Below are 18,356 nucleotides of genomic sequence, written 5' to 3' on the forward strand. Positions count from 1 at the left end.
CTTAGCACGTCTATAATGTGAAATAAGAAATGATATGGTAATCTTAGTGGGAGGCAAAAAAAGCAAATAAAATTATGATAATGCAACGCTGGTAAATCATTCCTCTATGTTTTCGTTGAATAAGAGGATTGTATAAATAACGAGGCCCTGTTAGGATAGATATAAATGTCTCCCGTCTCAATTTCAAAGTTTGTCAAGTCGCAAATAAGAATGGTCCGCATGTCGCTGTCGTAATTTCGTCATTTCGTCTAAAGACGGACGCGAGTAACAGAGCAGAAGTTTCTCAGATATTTTAATTTCTCAACCAATTAAAAAATGCGTGAGTAACCTAGGTACACAGAGCAGAAGTAAGTTATAAGTGTCCTTTTTGTGCGATTGAACCCTATTCAGACCGGGCTTTTTTGGATCTTTTCATTAATAGAAACACGAAAATTACAAATTTGGGAAAACATGCCTGTCAAAATGCCGTTGCCATGGTGACATCAAGTTCCTGACACAACAACCTATCCTACCAAAATATTTCCAGATAAATTTTAGATAAAGTCGTAAAGTTTGGCAGCATTTGGTTAAATCTTAAAAAAAGTTATAAGCGTTTTAATTCAGCGCGTGCACTTTCCGCCACTTTCCGCCACTTTCCGCGCACTTTCTTTTCGGATACGCTAGCGGAACTTTCAGACTTCAAAAAATTTTACGGACCAAAATACTATTACCCGAATTTACAAAGAAACGGTCTGCTAGGTGCCCCTGTATTTTAATAAGGCAGTTCATTTTTTTTTAATATATGGACCAATTAAAAACGAGCAGGAGTTTTCGGCCAATTAATAAAAGACGTGACTCTGAACTAAATAAACGCAGCAGGAGTTTCTCGTGCATTTTGAAAGAGCAATTATTTGTATAGAAAAATAAAAACACGATGTGTCTAACTTTAGAACATAATAGACGTGAGTGACCTTGGTACACAGAGCAGAACTTTCTCCGGTATTGTAAAAAGATAGTTAATGTTTTAAATGCCTCGACCATTTAAAAACGACGTGACTATATTAGGTACACAAAGCAGAAGTTCCTCGGGTACTTTTAATTTTGCATTAAAAACTTAACGGTTTTTTTAATTTTTCGACCAATTAAAAAACAACTTGACTCTAAGCAGAAGTTTTTCGAGCACTTTAATATCGCAGTAAGATAGGGTGTTTTAAATTTTTTGACCAAATAAAAAACAACGTGACTGTGAACTAAGTACACAGAGAAGAAGTTTTTCGTTCATTTTAAGAAATGTTAAGAGAGCCGTTAAAATTAATATAATTTAATTCTTTGACAGATTAATTAAAAAAACGACGTGTTCACAACTGATCAAAAATTCTCGATCACAAAAAAACACCGATTTCTCGACCTCGACGGGCGATTATTTTTGGACTGCTGTCCGCTGTTTCAGGCGTTCACCGTTAATTTTTCAAAGGTGAGTTTGATGTCGCTCGGCTGAAATGACATCTGGGCTTACTTGTCGTATCTCCCTATACTTTGCTATGCTTTATTAGGACGAAGTACGTTAGTTGGTTGCCAGCTGATTATTGCAGCAAAATTCCCGCTGTCCCGCTCTAAGGCAAACCCTCATTAGTTTAGCCTGAGTTTGTTCCTTTCAGCTTTTGTTTATTGAATTTATAACTTTTTGATCAGCCACAGCCATAACAAAAAAAGAATCTGTCACCTTGTACCCTTTATAGCGAAATACTAGCGGGTAGGGCAAGCAAAGAAAATTTTTGACTGTTTGTTTTTATCCACTTTTCGGCTTGATAGCTTTGTTCCCGAGAAGCATGCCCTGCATGCTGATGACGCAGGGGATTTATGAATACATCAGGTTCGCCGTCGAACATTTAACAAACCGAGAGATTCGCCGTAGTGCTCTTATTTAATTCTTTCCTTCGCTGTTGCTATTTCAATAAAACTCTGGTCGTTCGTCGCCATTTTACGTCTTCCATGTCGCTGTTTAAACGCTGTCTCGCTTGTCGGAATTTACCCTAACAGGGCCTCAATAACGAGTACGGGAAGTCTTCTAAAACAAAATAAAGCTCACCTAAATAAGGTAACGGTCGCACTAGGTTGAAAAAAATTGTTTGGCTCTACTAAAAGTCCCGACAAATTTTGTTTGTACCAAATTTTGAATTTGGTAATCGTACCGCCGTACGAGCTTCTCCGGTTAAGACACTCAAATTTAACTATAAAGGACTATGAAATAGAACATTTTAATGTTCCTCCTAACAGTGAATTCTCTGTGCCTTAAGCTCGCGCGGGACCCTTGCTCATTAATAAATTCATTAGCCAAATTTCTTGACCGAGTGCTATCTTGTAAAGTTTTAATTCACTACATTTTGAACATCGATTCCTCTAAAATTTAATAAGGATACTCAGGGATGATGGAATTACATCATGATTGTCCTTTTACTGAGAGATGATCGTTGTCTGTGATGTTACAAGCTCTTAAATGTTTAACTGCAGATAATGCGATTTTGTGTCCAACTTTTCAGCTAGAACAGCGCACCAAATTAAATGATTATATAGCCTAGTGATAAATCTTAACCTCTTTTGTGCTATGGCTAGGACGAAATTTTCGATTTCAAAAACTGCTACAAGTTAATGGCTTCTAAGAGAGCAAAAATGTGAAATCTTAACTTTGAAACGTTGTATCTTCATTTTGAGAAGGAAATTTAAAAATTCGCTCTAGTCATAGCACAATAGAGTACACCAAGTTTATGTTCCTCGCGAATCAACTCTTGACATTCTATGTCGGCGGAGAAAACTTGGACACAAATTTGCAGGTTTTGAGGCTTCCGAAGACCTTCCGAGTCAATGTTTACAACAACGTGTGATATATTTAAAGCTGTGAATCTAATTATGATAATTCCCTATGTTCCAGCGCACGTGGCACAAAGCTGAGAACAATTACTAGTAATTACTTGTACAAAAGAGTTTAAAAACAAACATTCTCATGAATATTTCGTTTGTTGTCGGCTTCAGTCGTCCGGCAGTTCGTGTATACTCTTTAAATAAATACATACTAATGATTGCAAGGGACCTGCGCGATCTTAAGTGCTAAATTCAAGAAAAAAAAACCGTTAGCTTGCAAAGTTTGTGTTGAAGGCGTCACACTCTACAACAGCATCTTGGCTAGTCATTGAACAGAAAGTCCAATCATCTCTTCGGTTAATTCGACGTAAACAGAATGCAATGCCATCATTGATTATTCAGCTTCTTTTTCTTTGAGTATGATATGAAAGACGTTGTGTAATATTTCTACTATTTTCTGTTTGTGTATGTCAGTATTGCGCCTTATTAATAGAAGGCGGTTTTGCAACTGGGAATTATCATACTATTATATCGGTCCTTAATTATCCAAAAATACTCACTACTTAAAACCTATTGCACAAGTTTTTAAGTTTTGGCTTCGAACGTAATTTAAATTCGACATGTTTGTTTACAAGGAAATGCGCCTACATCTCAATGTATTATAATTATTACTGACATACGAAATGCGCGCATCGTTCTTAAAAGAGGCGGGAGGTACAGAATAGCGAGGAGGGAGAAATGGGCAAAAAAAATATGGAGGTGGGAGAAATTTTGGCTAAAAATAGGGCGGATAGAGAAATTTTAGCTCAAAATGTAGGGAGGAGGAAGAAATTGGCACAAAAAGTAGGGATGAGGGAGAAATTGGCGCGAAAAGTAGGGATGAAGGACATTTACCTTCTGTGCCCCCCACCCCTCTTTAAAAACACGAGAACATACACTGTCGTAAGATACGTGAACATATTCCTTGTCATAGTAGCAAAAGGTTGGTTAAATTTGTGTGTTTAAGACGTTTTGTTATAGAGTGGGACATAAAAACATGATTAGTTAACAGCTCAGTGTTTTTATTTAGAATATGCTTAAATTAGGAAGATTAAATCTGCGTTGTCAAAATTTTGACTGAATTCATAAAATTTTAGCATCCTGCTGTCTTGTATATTATATCGTTTCAGGTATCGCAAGGGGGTCCGTATGCTTCTTTTAGCAAACAACATAAACTAACATTGATCTACCTAATATTTTTTTAGTAGACCGATGGTTAATTGTGGTTTATCGTGGTTATCCGTTCAAATTTATTCATTGTCGTCACTTTCTGGCCAAGAAACATTCGTGCGAGATATTTGTTTACAAAAACTCATGTATTTCTGTTTTTCTTGGGGAATTTCAGCGACAAATGGGAGTATTCTCCAAGCTAATTATATCGTAGATTTTGTTAAACATTAACCCATTAACTCCTGCACCGGCCTAAACCGGCCGATCGGGGCATTTGTTCCGCTTGTGACGTCATCGCCTTTCACCCAGAAAGGCGACATCTATGCTCAAATTGTGAAGCAGAAGAAGACCTTTCCAACGATACCTAAACCAGCGTGATTAGATTAATGGAACTTGAAATATGCACCAAAACGCTTCAAACTTTTAGCCAAAAACTCAGAGGAAAATTGCCTCTTTCCACCCTTTCCTTGTCCATGGTAAGTAGTTCTTGCCTCGTTTACGCTTTCGCGGAAATTCTTCTACTAAAAAGAAGCCTGCTAGAAGGCCAAACACTGCAGCAAAAAGAAAGGAAGAAGAAGAAAAAAAGAAAAAGCAAAAAAAAAAAAAAAAGTTACGATTTTGATTTGTGCGCATGCACGAGCTAAAAAGTTCTTAAACGTGATTCTGGTGAGAAATAAGGATGCATTTTGTGTTTCGAGGGCCGATTTGAGTGATTTGGAGCTATCTTAGCTTATAATAGACCTTAAAAGGTCAAACATCTAAAAAATGCGTTTTTTTGGAAAATCTCCAGGAGTCAAAGGGTTAATCTCAAACGCCCAGAAATTTTGTTTCGCATGCTCTTGAGAACGTGTATTGCTGCTTTCTCTAAAAAATCAGCCGGCTGCTTTTTAACAATGATACAACAACATAGTCAACTGGAGTATCATTGCAAAAGCCCCGCTTAACACCCTTAGACAAGAAAATGAATAATACGACCCTGGATAGTTACACGCTCAATGTTATGGACGGGATCTAAACCCGTACTTTGTATATTTCCTCAACTTAAGACACCATTTTCAACTTTAGATAATCAAAAATACACTTAAGCCACACACTGAGCACGCTTTTTAAAAATAATTATGTTAGAGCTAAGATAGAGCTAACAGGTATCCTTTCTTTTCACGGAAATAGACCTCAGACAATCTTAGACAAGAGCAGTTGAAAAATAGACTTTGCTCTGCTAATTTTATGGTTATTTAACCGCTAGTTTTTAAACAATCTCGTTTCCAGGGTCTCTCTCCCCGCAGCCAAAAGCGACAGAGGAGTCTCTCTTCTCTCGCTCTTGGGGGTGGGAAGAGAGAAAGACCCTGGGAACGAGGCTGTTTTTTTTTTTAATTTTATGACTGTCTGTTTAAAAATGGTTAACATGGTTACAATTTGGGAAAGGCTTGTATCCAACAATAAAAAGGATTCAAATCGGCCACCCCTTTCTTCCGACATTTTTCTACTCTGCTTAGTTTTCTCAGACATTTACTCTTAAAATATTGTATACGCTTCTTGAAGTTTAGCAACGAGAACCTTGTACAAAAGGCTTATGGTGGCTATTAGGCTCTTACCGATAGTGCTAGCACTTTTTTTGGCATTATTTGGCTTCGCGAGCATTTTTTTCTACATTTTATCCCAAAAAGTACTGCTAGCATTATTTTGAATTTTCGACTGATTATTTGTATAATTTTGTGTTAAAAAGCAAATCTGACTTTATTTATGGCGTCCAAAGCGTCCCAGATGCATTTTGCCCTCATTTTAGTCAAAGGAGTCGAGGAGGCCTGGGGAATAGGTTTGATAGGTCAGCGGTTGCCTTCTAGAAACCCAGTCCATCACACTCGTTCCAAGATGGCGTCATCCACATTGTCATCGAGAAACAATGGAAGTCAGCCAGCCAAGGCAGAAAATGAAAAATGTTACTGAAAATCTACAAAATGCAATATTCTATGTTAAAAATAAAATCGGAAAAAGTGAGCATTTTTATGTAAACCACGAGCACTTTTTTAAAAAAAAATAGCATTATTTTAGCACTTTTTTGGCAAAAAACAAGAACTGCTTTTAGCATTTAATGCTTTTTTTACGAGCACTATCGGTAAGAGCCTAGTGGCTATAGTTTGACGGATAAATAGAACCCCTACGTATCTGTTGATGCTACAGTGATGAAACAGACGAGTACTCAGTCACTGGTGAACAAGGTATACTCAATTGTCTCTCTACCGTACGGTCACCTTATATAGTAACAGAATAAACTATAAAAACACCTTTAATCGCAGCTGTCAATGATTTTATTGCTGTGACCAAGAACACTGTTGCAGCTCTTGGAAATATTCATCGCCTAACAAGCCGATGCATAACTTACAAATCACTAGACCTCCACGTTCATAGGACTTAATGATCTCCTCTGGCAAACTTACTTTAGACAGTAAAATAAAAAGCTAGATTGCACATGTTCTACGAGTCAGCCCACCAAGCCGACCAACAAGAATTGAAATAGAAAAGTTCGGTGGATACGGTGAATTGGAGGCTTTGGTAAACTAACCAAAAGTAAATGGGTGATCGCGAAAAAAAAAGAGAGAGAGAGGTAGGGAGGGGAGGGAGGAAATACAAACAATAATGTAAAACCTGTTTTGCTTCATTGTGTTGATAAAAATAAATAAATGAATAAACAGGTGACTGGGCCCTCTCTGCAACACTCTGCACTTTAATGATTTTTCTTACAGTTTTATATTATCATGTTTATGGCATGTCCCCGTAACACTCGCTCAATTTTCATTCTCTGAACCAATTGGCTCCAGTTGTTCACAGCGTTTACCGCTATATACAAAGTTTCCCTCCATTCTGCAACCACAATAATGGCCTCCCATTCCTGGAAGTCGAAAACACGTTCCACCATTCAAACAATAATGGCGCCATTCATGTTCGCATGCTGATGAGAGAAGATAAAATATTTCACTAAGAAAGTGGCAAAATAGAAGGGAAGTTTTCTGAACTTTAAAGAACAACTAGTTTTATTATCTGTTGAATAGCATGCACAGTATTGTTAGGCAGATAATCATGACGTCGTCAACTTCACCATGGTCTGTGTGGGGCTTCGCGTTGGATCTGTAACTATTAACAATACAACTAAAAAATAGAGAGTCAACCAATAGGCGACAGAGGGTAACTTACGACGAGAGTTTAAAGGAACATCTTTCCAGTGAGATCGAGGAGCATCTTTCTTGGGTGCACTTGATCCCTTCTGTGAATCACCTTAACACCATAAACGATATACAAATACAAATATAAAACTTGTAACTGGTCTTGACTTTTTTAAAACAACGTTTCGGCGTTCGACATTCTCCAGATGACAGAATGAAACTAAGCTTAGCTACGGGCTGCGCGTACAATTAAGTACAATTAAGTTGTACACTAAAAAAGGTTATTTATATAGCTGGCTTCAACAAATGCAAAACAGTATATTGGCTCTACTTCAACAGAATTGAAAGTTCTTTTCTACAATCACAAACTATCAATTTTTAACAACATGGGTCATTTTAGCTAGCAGTTCATTTTAATTCTACTAAGCACCACAATAGATCACATCAAAAACGAGTGACAGCCTGGGCCGAGAGTGTCGGCGCGAGCGATTGTGGGATTATTTTGGAGCAAAAAAATAATAATAAAACACGGAGTAAAACACTAAATCCCATGGTAATTTTAGGGTTAAATACCGAGCCAAGTGTTCTTTTCCTCGTAGCTTTGGCGTTGTGACACAATGTTCCAATATTTATTAATAGTTTAATTTGCTCCCGTTACTTGTAAATTCAATTGAAATTTGCTTGGGTAAGTTGCCAAGATCCAAAAGGTCGGGCTTTATTTCTTTCTCGTGTATAAACTGAAATAATTCCACTCAATTGAAAAAAGGGGGAAATTCTTATTGCCCTGATGAACGGACTGCGAAAAAAGGAAAAGTGGGAAGTAAGCCCAGGTCGAGTTCACATCGCATAAATGGGAGCGAGAATTCCAAATTGAAATTTGCTCTGCAAGCAGCAGCTTTCTTTAAACCCTATTCAGACCGGGGGGGGGGGGGGGGGGGGGCTTTTGAAGCCCGCGCTGACTTTGAACTGATACAACTTTTTTTTTAAGATTTAACGTAACGCTGCCAAACTTTCTGAGTTTTCCTAAAATTTATCTGTCAATAATTTGGTAGGGTTGGATGATGCCGGTCTGGAACTTGATATCACCGTGGCAACGACATTTTTACTGCATGTTTTCCGAAAGGTGTAATTTTGCGTGTTTCTGTTAATAAAAATCAACTTAAATGGAACTATTTTTACATGTTTACGTGTGAAAAGCACATTTTCATTGATTTTGAGTAGTTTGCAGTCATTTTGGGTGGTTTTCTGGCATTTTTGAAAAATATTGAAATCCAAGATGGCGGATCCAAGAGGGCGGCTGTTTTGACATCATGATGTAATTGTCACGTGATGTAACGTCACCATCCCACGTGACGTATACCAAAAAAGAGATGCTCGGACATACAACGCATCCTATAGGTTTCATTGTGATTATCCCCCCCCCCCCACCCCCGGTCAGAGAAGGTCCAAAAAAGCCCTGTATGAATAGGGTTATCCTTTTTTCGGGTTATTGTCAAATTCCATTTGTGTTGTATATATTTATAAGTAACTGAGACAATTAAATAAGTCACTCAGAACAATGTTTTCCAAAACCATTTTCAGAGGTAGCGGCTCCTAGCAGCTCGTGTCAAGATGGCAGTCTCGGGGTAGATGATTCGACCCTCTAATTTTGATCAAGGCCTCGCTTGCATTTATTTATTTATTTATTCATTTATTTATTGATTGATTGATTGATTTTTGAGTCTAATGCTTGCGTGCGCTTTGCGCATGCGCATTAGACTCTTTGTTATATATAAAAAAGCTGTTAGCAATCCCAAGGGAATGGTTCGGGATCGATAATCGTTCGCTGTAATGTAGAAAACAATGACCAGCTGCAAGAACGGACTCCGTACGGACACGCACGATTAGTTTCAATTAAAAACAGCCAATCAGCGACACGTGTTCCCACGCATAATTAAAAGTTCTTTTTCAAGTCACGATTATTCAACTTGAACAGGACGAAATAATTTTCCAGTTAAAGCATTTGTAAGCTTTTTGTGAAAATAAAACTTCGTTTTAAGATCACTTAAGCAGTTGTGTTTTCGTCTTGCTTAAAAAACAAGACGTCTTTGAGAAAAAATATTTCGACGGCGATTCGCGTTTATTTACACAATGCGACCAAATGTTTATTTTGTTAAAACAGAAAACTTTACCTCGTATTTTGTATTTAAGTCATTCGAATTTTCACCAATTTTTTCTTTCACAGTGCAAACAAAAACCTTCAAAAATAAAAGATGTACATGGATAAATGTAAATCAAGTTACGTGACTAAATCAAAATGCGTTTGTTTGGCCGCTTTGCAGTATTACACTGTCCCGGCCTTTGCCATACACTGAAATCGAATTTCATGCTTTTATAACTCTCAGAGATCTCAAGTTCTTCTTACAGCTAGAAAAATCATAAAATGGTTATAGTAATATGGAAGTGATGATTCGCGAAATTTGTACATCATGTTAAACAGTCTTCGCTCCTGTGTATCGTAGCTCGATAATAATTGCCTTCCAGCGTTCAAAAGGTCATCATTATATTAACGTGAGTATTTACACCCGTTTTTAGGAAAATCTGTCACTCAGTGTTTACAGTACAATGGAGGAACAGTCACTATTTCAAGTGCTTTTATTGCAAAATCTGTTTCAAGAGTCATCATCAAAGTGGTGAAAAATCTGAAAGAAAACGATGTGAAGTTTTTCAACCCTTGTTGTAATGAACATGTTTTTTTGTAAATCGTCACGCAATCTTGTCCAAATGTTTAATCGTTTCTGCTTATACGGACAATACGGAAGAAGTAACATCAACTCCTGTTCACACTTTCAATTTTGTGAAGCATATAACAATTATGACCATTTCGTTTTCATCCATTATCATCCACGATGCCCCTAGCTTGCTATAAGCATTTTAAACTCCCGAACACAAACCTCTAACCATTTTTCACCGGCTTACGAAAACCGCGCAATCTGTATCACTATGCCATACAGCATTAGACTCATGTCACTCTTGGTGACCTATTTTTTGCTAATTTTCACTGTCACGCCACTGTAACGTCGTAAAAAAAAGCAAGTCCAAAAGTACTTAGCCAAAAAATCAAGAGTACGGTATTCCGTACTCGAGTTATCAGCCAAAATGTTCCACACAAATTTATAGAGCACAGTAACGTGGACTCGAGGAAGAACCCAAATCAGTAAAAGGATGTCAAATACAAATCCTTAAATGGTCGCGTTGATTGACAGCTCCATCATAACTAAATGTTAAATGGCATCATCGCTTAAATTCAGAATTAATTAATGGCTATTAAGTGCTTATATAAAACGACTTTTTTTACATAATTAAAATGTTTACTTTTTGAAATGCACAATTCCGAAGTGTAAGAATCGTACGATAAAAATTGTCCATTTTACAAGCGCCGAAAGGTGGCTTTTTTATTAAAAAATGTCCCGGGACTGGGTCCGAATTTAGCACGAAATCTCAGCACGCGACGTCACAGTGTTTGTCTGAGGAGATCTGCTTCTAGTCTTTAGCTTTATTCTATAAACAGTTGAATCCCGATTTCTCGGACCTCCAGGGGAAACGAAAATTGTTTCGAGAAATCGGAGGAAAAATTACAAAGAAGTACTATCCAAGGGAAACGAAAATTGTTTCGAGAATCCGAGGGTTCGAGAAATCGGGATTCAAAAAAAAAGGAAAATAATACAAAGACCGTGAAAAAAGACCAATTATTTTAAAGGGATTCTACTAACCGCACAAGCAATGTAGTTAAACTTACCCTCAACAAGCATCCATACGGCAAGGGATATGTACAGGACTACAAGAATCTTCATTGCTAACAAAGTCTTGTCTTCTTTGAAACTCTTTTAACTGCGAATTTGAACTGCTGGAATAAGCCGAAGACCTTTGTGTCCCCAGTGATATATTCTGAAGCTTTTAAAGGATCACTAGATAAATTAAAAATATCGACTGAGTGGGTAAGGCATTTTACTTGCCTTCTATTTCTTGTCATATAATATAGAGCCAATCAATTGCCTCGATATCAATTCAGACTTTTCCTACCATCCGTTTCGTGCCCGATTTTCTCGAAACCCAATGCTTATGATTTTAGCTATTATCAGAGGTGTAGCTGTCAGTGTCATAATAGAACACTTTCAAACTTTAACGAGTCTAATGGCACCTATCGACCCTCCTTCAATTGGGGAGCACAAGCAAATTTTTGTTTCCAGGCAACAGGCCACCCCGTATCAGAAACAAAGAAGTGCACTAGAAATAGGATTTGCGAAATTGTTAAAATGCACAACGCAAGGACACATGTGCTCGGCAATACCAGATAATATTGCGTTTTTCTTTATCTAGAAAGACGGTTTTAATAAGACAGCAGTTCATTTTGATACGTGTCTATTGTTTGGTGGGACGATTGTGTTGTCCTATTCGCGTCCTAAGCGTTTAGCGTTTGGATCGGTCGACTCGATCATTCAACAATTAAGGAAGATCGGCTATTGATATTCCTTTCCCCAGGCTCCCTAAACCCGCGGCTAAACCCGGCGGGATAAAGTCCTATTTACCAGCCATCACTGAGAAACAGCTGGTCGCGAGAGGCATCCCGAAACAAACATTGAACAATTTATTTTTCAGGATTTGGTGATTTTATGTTGAAAAATATATAATTAATCAGAAGAACGTACAAGTACGTTCGTTCACCGCCATGTTATTTATTCGTGGAAAGGATGTAAAAGCCCTCTTACAAAGTCTCTGCGCCCTTTCTCCGGGGTCACAGTGGGGGAGGGGGTGGGGTGGGGTTGGGGCTTGAGGCTTGGGAGGTCTTAGCCCGCCCCCCAATATTTTCGAAACAAATATAGACTTACTAAGAGAAGAGGAGTCTCTAAAGCACCCTCCCCCTCCCCCCACAAGAAAAAAAAAAAAAAAAAAAAAAATGGAAAAATGCTCCGCGGTCCCTGTGCGAGGCGGCACTTCAAATCTATTTGCCCTTACGCGTCACGCGGACTCATTGGTATGCCCCGTAACTGCAGTGAAGGCCTACATTAGCCTGTGCCAGTTACTGAAGATCCCTGTCCGACAAGGACTTTTGTTTAGGCCCCTCAACCCATCACGAAATGTTATTCTAAACCTTTTAATCTGGCCGCGGCTCAATGGCGACTCCCGACGTACACACACTAGCCAGCGTTTAACGACTGGTACCTGTGGTTTGCAATTATTATATCAATAACACTTTCATACAATCAAGCGTTTAATGCCAAGGACAACTCTTGAAACAACCTGTCTACTAGCGTGCACAAATAGTTCCACATGCCAACATCACCTGTGGTATGAATATTGCATTATCCTTCCTGCATACTTATTAGCATTTAGCTATGAGAAAGTCATCCTAGAATGCGCTACGCCTATTGCTGCAGAACCCCTAGCTAATCCAGACAGATATACCAAAATGAATCTATTGCCTTTCTTATCCTCAATAAATCAATTTCACAAATCCTGACTAATCTTCGAGCTTTATTCCAGCATTGCTAGCAAAATTTTTCCGGCCATGTTTTACCTCAAACGTCTTCAAGATTGTTTCACCAATTTTGTTTCAAAAATATTGCTTTAAAGAAGTTATGACTGGAGTTTTCAATTTGTGAAAGAGTTATTTCCTGGATTTTTATCAGACAGAAAAATGTTTTAGTAGTGACGGTGGGGTAAAACCGAACAGAAATCTTGATTTCGTGGCAGAATTAAGTGGAAAATCGTTTTCTGTCATTTTTCGCACATAAACTGAGCTGCTCGACACAAAAGATCTCTGGTGTAGTTTGTTTCTACTACAATTCCTTATCTCAATAAATAAATAAATAAATAAATATAAATATAAATAAAAAGGGGAAAGACAACATCGGTTTTCTTACCCCAACCCGCAAATTGCCCAAATTTTAATCTCGAAAATCTTTATAATAAACACTTCTCGCGTTCTCAAGCCACGGTGCTTGTGCTCGAGTTAAAATTAACTATGCGATAATTTTGTGACTCAAAGCAAAAAAGGCTTCAGCCGTCGCAAGAAAAGGGAATTGCTTTCTCCCTGTACTTCTCTTGAATCATGGAAAATGTGTTTGCATGCAGGCATAAATTTAGTTGTCCTTGAATTTTTCAAAGTAACTTTGAAATAAGATAATATCTTCGAGGAAATATTAGAAACATTAAAACAATAGTAGAACTAAATCCCAGTTTTCGTTTTTAAAGTTTACTATTTCTTCATTTATCTTGTTATTACTGAGATTATTTCATTTTACAAAAACTGTAGAAATTTCTGCGCACTCTTTGGTGAAGAGCCATTGTAGGTTTGTCTTTAGTTATTTCAGCCTTTCAGAATATTTTGGTAGTCGGAGAAATATAATTAAAGAAGTATGTTCCTTCATTTATGAAAAAAGTCACCAAAGAAAAGAACAAACTAAACCTTTACTTTACGTGTACTGATGTTGCGCACTTCGTGACTACTAAGTTCTTTGTCTAATAGAAACATTTTGAATGCTATATTCTAGACAAACAAGAATATGATTTTCCTTTGTCTTATAGGAAGCTAATGTTCTTTTGAGCTTTAGAAAAGCAGCTGAATGCCATAAGCTATGTGGTAAAATGTGCTAGCTCCTGAGCCTAGCTCCTGAGCCTATGGTTTTAATTTATTTATTTATTTTTTTTTTCTCGCACCACCTATTTCGATTAACCGTTTTGTCGTTCGTTAAGGAACACGAGTAGAGGAACGCGTTTAATATAAACTACTATAACCAAGGACTTTTAAAAGAAGAAACTTAAGTAAATAAAAAAACCTACGTCTTGATAGACCGATTTCCAGTTACATTTAGTATTCAAAGAAAACAACGTTTTCCAATATACAGCTATTTCAATTAACGTTGTCCGGATCAAAGCTTAAAGACAAGACTGAAGGGCAGTATGGGTAGAAGAAGAGGGCAACTGCACGTGCTGAATACTAAAATATATAATGACATGACAAACGCGAATTTGCACGTTTTCTATTTCTTTAGACATGTGAAACAAGGTGGTTTTAGCCACACTGAATTTAAGAAGAATTTTCAAAACTCAGAACCAAGCGACAGTGAAGGTAAAGCTACAGAAAGTCCTCCTGAGAGGAAAAAAACAAACTCGTGAATACCCAGAACGCCATACGGTCTTGCCTTTTAGCTTTAAGCTTTGAACCGACAACGTTTATTGAAATAGCTGTATACAGAATTTGAATAATATTAAAGGCAATTAAAACCTCTGCCTTCAATCTCTATTTAAATTTATGGGTATCACTCACAAGTAAAAGGATCGTAGTCAGCCTCTGCCATTTTCTCGCCCATCTAAATTCGGACATTTCGCATGTTGAAAAGAAATCCTCGTCCATCCTTGTGCGTTTGCTTTACTGAGGTCTAAGACTACCACAAATGCTTTATAAAACTATCGACGCATATTTTTGACTAGTTATTCTATCATTCTTTTGTTTGTTTGGAGTGAAATTTATCAGTTAAACTTAACGAATCCTAGTCAGCCTCCGCCATTTTCGATGCCATCTAAATAATGAAAACTGTATGGTGACAGTGATCTCTTTCCTTTAGAGAAGCTCCACGAAAACTACAATACGTACCGAAAGTCTCGTATGTAAACAAAAACAAAGGTGTTGCTGCCTGGTTCCTTTAAAGAAATTTCGTAAAGGAAGTGTAAAATAAAGTCTACTAACCTCTTAAGCTCGCTTCAAATTCGCCGGATGTTTCAGATATCTCGTGTTCAAATTGTGGGTTAACTTTGTTTACCTTGCAAGGAATATAGTACGTGTTCATGAATTTGCTATTCTTATCTCAGGTAATGTGAACATGTGGCACAATTTGTGTAAGCTGCGGATAGGCTGTTTCAAGACAAGGGCGGATCCAGGAGATTTCAAATGTAGGTGGCTGTTAGCAAATATTTGATTTACTATTTTATTTTAGCCGCAGGTCTTTTATAGGGAAGGGAAGCTTGGGTGATGTTTGCAAATCTTTTACTTTTATTGTAGTTAAAGTTATTCAAATTTTCACACCTTTTTCCGATCCTGCCATTGTCGTTATTTTATATTTTAAAGTGCTTATTTATACAGTATTTCTTTGGTGGATCTAGGGGGTGGCTAGCCACCTGATTCACGTGCACTCCCCTGAATCCGCCCCTGCAAGGGCGGTCCTGATCGCTTGATTGTACTTGAATAGGTATATGTAGCAGGTTAAAATTCCATAGTTGAAGCTTTTGATTTTAAAAGTATTCTTGAAATCGCTGGTGCCAGTTGTTAACTTATTTAAAAAAATAATAATTTCTCGAACATTTGGGAGCTGTATATCGCGTTTATATATTTGTCGCGATTCTAAAAGAAAGTGTATAGAAAAGTATTTAAGAGGTTGTGTCTGAAATACCGGTCTTGTCGATCTGGCGTGAAAAATAGATTTCGCTCACAATTCTTGTTTGTTGCAAGACTGTCATGTACTTACACTAAAACCACAATTCGCTTGACCGGATCATTCATTTTCCTCGAGTTTTTAACAATTTTCTCTGCACCCGAACGAGCGCTAGTAACGACCGCTGTCAAGGCTTAAATTTACAACAACTTTGAAAATTAATTAAAAAAGAACTAACAACTTCTGTACCAAACAAACACCACAGCCAGTTAAATTATGTATTTTAATTTATCAAACCAACTTTCATGAACACTGAGCTCGCATTAAGCCAGCAGCAAAACATTAACGACACCCCTATAACACACCTTGATGAAACACGCGAAAACGGCTGAGATTCAAACTTTATTTTTGAAAAAGTTAGGCGGTCTACTTTATTTTAATAACAAGGATTGAAAGCTCAAATATGAAAACCTAAATGTATTATCCACCCAAAGTTTAGGAAATGCCCGCCACAGCCCACTATGAGCCAACTATCATCCGAAAGCAACCTCGTGCTTGCCGTCTTATTGTTTAATATAGAGGCAATACCCGATTCCCTCTACAGCGCGCGCCTGTAGGGAATCACGGTAGTTGTATTCATCAAACCATGCGCGAGACTCAGCAACGCGCAATGTTGCTTACAACTACCGTGATTCCCTGCAGGCGCGCGCTATAGAGGGAATCGGGTATTTGCTTTATCTTGTCTCAAATAATTTAATCAGCAGACAATATTCCAATGGCAAGACGACAATACCATTTGGCCACTTGCCGCCGTGAAATATTGACACTTAAATGGGTCAGTTTTCGATTCATTTAAATTCTAGCTTGGCTGTGAGGCTAAGGGAGATAGCCAATAAATTATATAAGACATTTTAACCCGTCCTTGACCTTGATGCGTTTTCTTTTGTTTCATTTCTTTAAGCCTCGAAAATGAGACTATTGTCATAAATAGTTGATGAAGTGATTTCTACTGTGATTATGCACCATGATCTAAATCAAAGTCAACACAAAGTGTTATTGCAGAATTTATTGAATTATCTTGAACCACTGAATTATACAGACAATCTACAAATAATCAGAATGGTGAAGATCATTGATTTCAAATGGACAATAGCTTTCCAGCAAAATAAAGTCATTATCAAATTGTTTATTCAGTATAGCACTGTAGAATTCCGATTAAGCAAGGACACTTGTTGCTTTGATTTGGCTGCTCTTCAAGATGCATGGTAACTTTCGATGGATTATCGCGTTTAGAATTGGAGCAAACATGCTCAGGCTGTCTTCTACTTTCACAATCATTTGAAGGGAAAGTATCACAAGGATTTTGATTTTTTTTTCGTCGTAACTGTGGTGTTATTACCTCTACTTGTTTTAAAAATAATTCTAGAACACCGAGAGAGTGATATCAACCAATATTTTGGAAAAAGGTCAGTGAGAGAACTTGGTGAGAACTAAAAAACTTCCGCCGGAATTTTTCAAAATGTAATTCATTTCGACCCTTTCCATCTACGGCCAGAGACACTCGTGGACAGTTTTACTACACTAGGTGGTAATTTAAACCAAACTTGGACATTATTTTAAGTTTCCGTTAACACTGAAATGTTTTTTTTTTTTTTTACGTTTTGAAGTTACACAAAATCCCAGTGATACTTCCCCTTTAAAAGGCTTCGAGAGATAACGTTACTGGATCGTTGCCCTCGGAACTCTACGGTATCATAAATACTATATGTCCTTTGTGCACCTACATTGTATACTAAGTATTTTAAACTTAATTCAAAATAGAATACAGGCAGTTAAAACTTAGCTAACTGAAACTTTTAGTTTCTTTGTGATAGAAACATCCACCAAACAGACAATAAAATTTTACAGTGCTACCGTAGCTCTACTAAGGTCCCGTATAATAACGGCAACTATGCAACAAATATATTACAGTAATAAGTCATGCAGACTTTTAATGTACCATAACCTCGTGAGCTCTCATGCAAGTATATGACTTTGCAGCAATAAATATAAATATAATAAAACATGTAAGATTAAAAACAAGTCAACTTCAAAGGTGCAAATACATGCACCACTCATGGTAGCCCAGAAAGAGCTTCAAAGGTAAATCATAACGTTATATTACAGTAGATCGCATAGCTTTATGCCAATGTTGTCTCATTTAAGCCGACCTATGTGTTGCTTGGCATATAGGCCGGCCAGACACTTGTGATTTTCTAGTGTCGTTCTATATCACCCATTGGTGTTAGTTTGATATCAGGGAGCATAGACATTATTAAAGTAAATTAAACTCTGTGGCAGCAATACTCAATTAGCCACGAGTAGGAGCATTTCGACTCCTCCCTGGATGGGATGCTAGTCCATCGTAGGGTTACCTCCCAGCATTAAATTCGCTGGTACCCATTTATACACCTGAGTGGAGTGAGGCACTGCAAAAGTAAAGCGCTTTGCATAAGATAAGAACACAACGGAACGACCCCGGCGAGGCGTCGAATTCCGGCCGCAAGCTCAGCGCGCTAACCATCAACCGCCGTGGGTCGCTCGAAAAGAATCAAGTAAATTGTGAGCTATCATTCGTCATTGAAATGTTTACATTCTCTAACATGGTGCCAACCGATCAGGGGTTTTTTTTTCTTCACGCATTACCGCTCATCAAAAATCACTTTAGATATTCCTCGATATTCCTAATGCATTTGGA

General features: G+C 37.6%; 1 long non-coding RNA gene across 2 annotated transcripts; it reads right to left on the bottom strand.

The window, feature by feature from the left end:
• Nucleotides 1–6,752: 6,752 nt before the first annotated feature.
• LOC144665813 (uncharacterized) lies at nucleotides 6,753–15,045 on the bottom strand. Of its 2 annotated transcripts, none has more exons than XR_013573022.1 (4): nucleotides 14,938–15,045; nucleotides 10,987–11,155; nucleotides 7,240–7,320; nucleotides 6,753–6,997 (listed from the first exon to the last, which is right to left on the bottom strand). It is a non-coding gene; the product is annotated as an uncharacterized LOC144665813 (long non-coding RNA). The 2 variants fall into 2 exon arrangements; XR_013573023.1 differs by having other exon boundaries at nucleotides 10,987–11,141; nucleotides 14,938–15,012.
• Nucleotides 15,046–18,356: the final 3,311 nt, after the last annotated feature.

This window comes from Oculina patagonica, chromosome 9, assembly GCF_052425735.1.
Source record: "Oculina patagonica isolate OP01 chromosome 9, crgOcupat, whole genome shotgun sequence".
NCBI lineage: Eukaryota > Metazoa > Cnidaria > Anthozoa > Scleractinia > Oculinidae > Oculina > Oculina patagonica.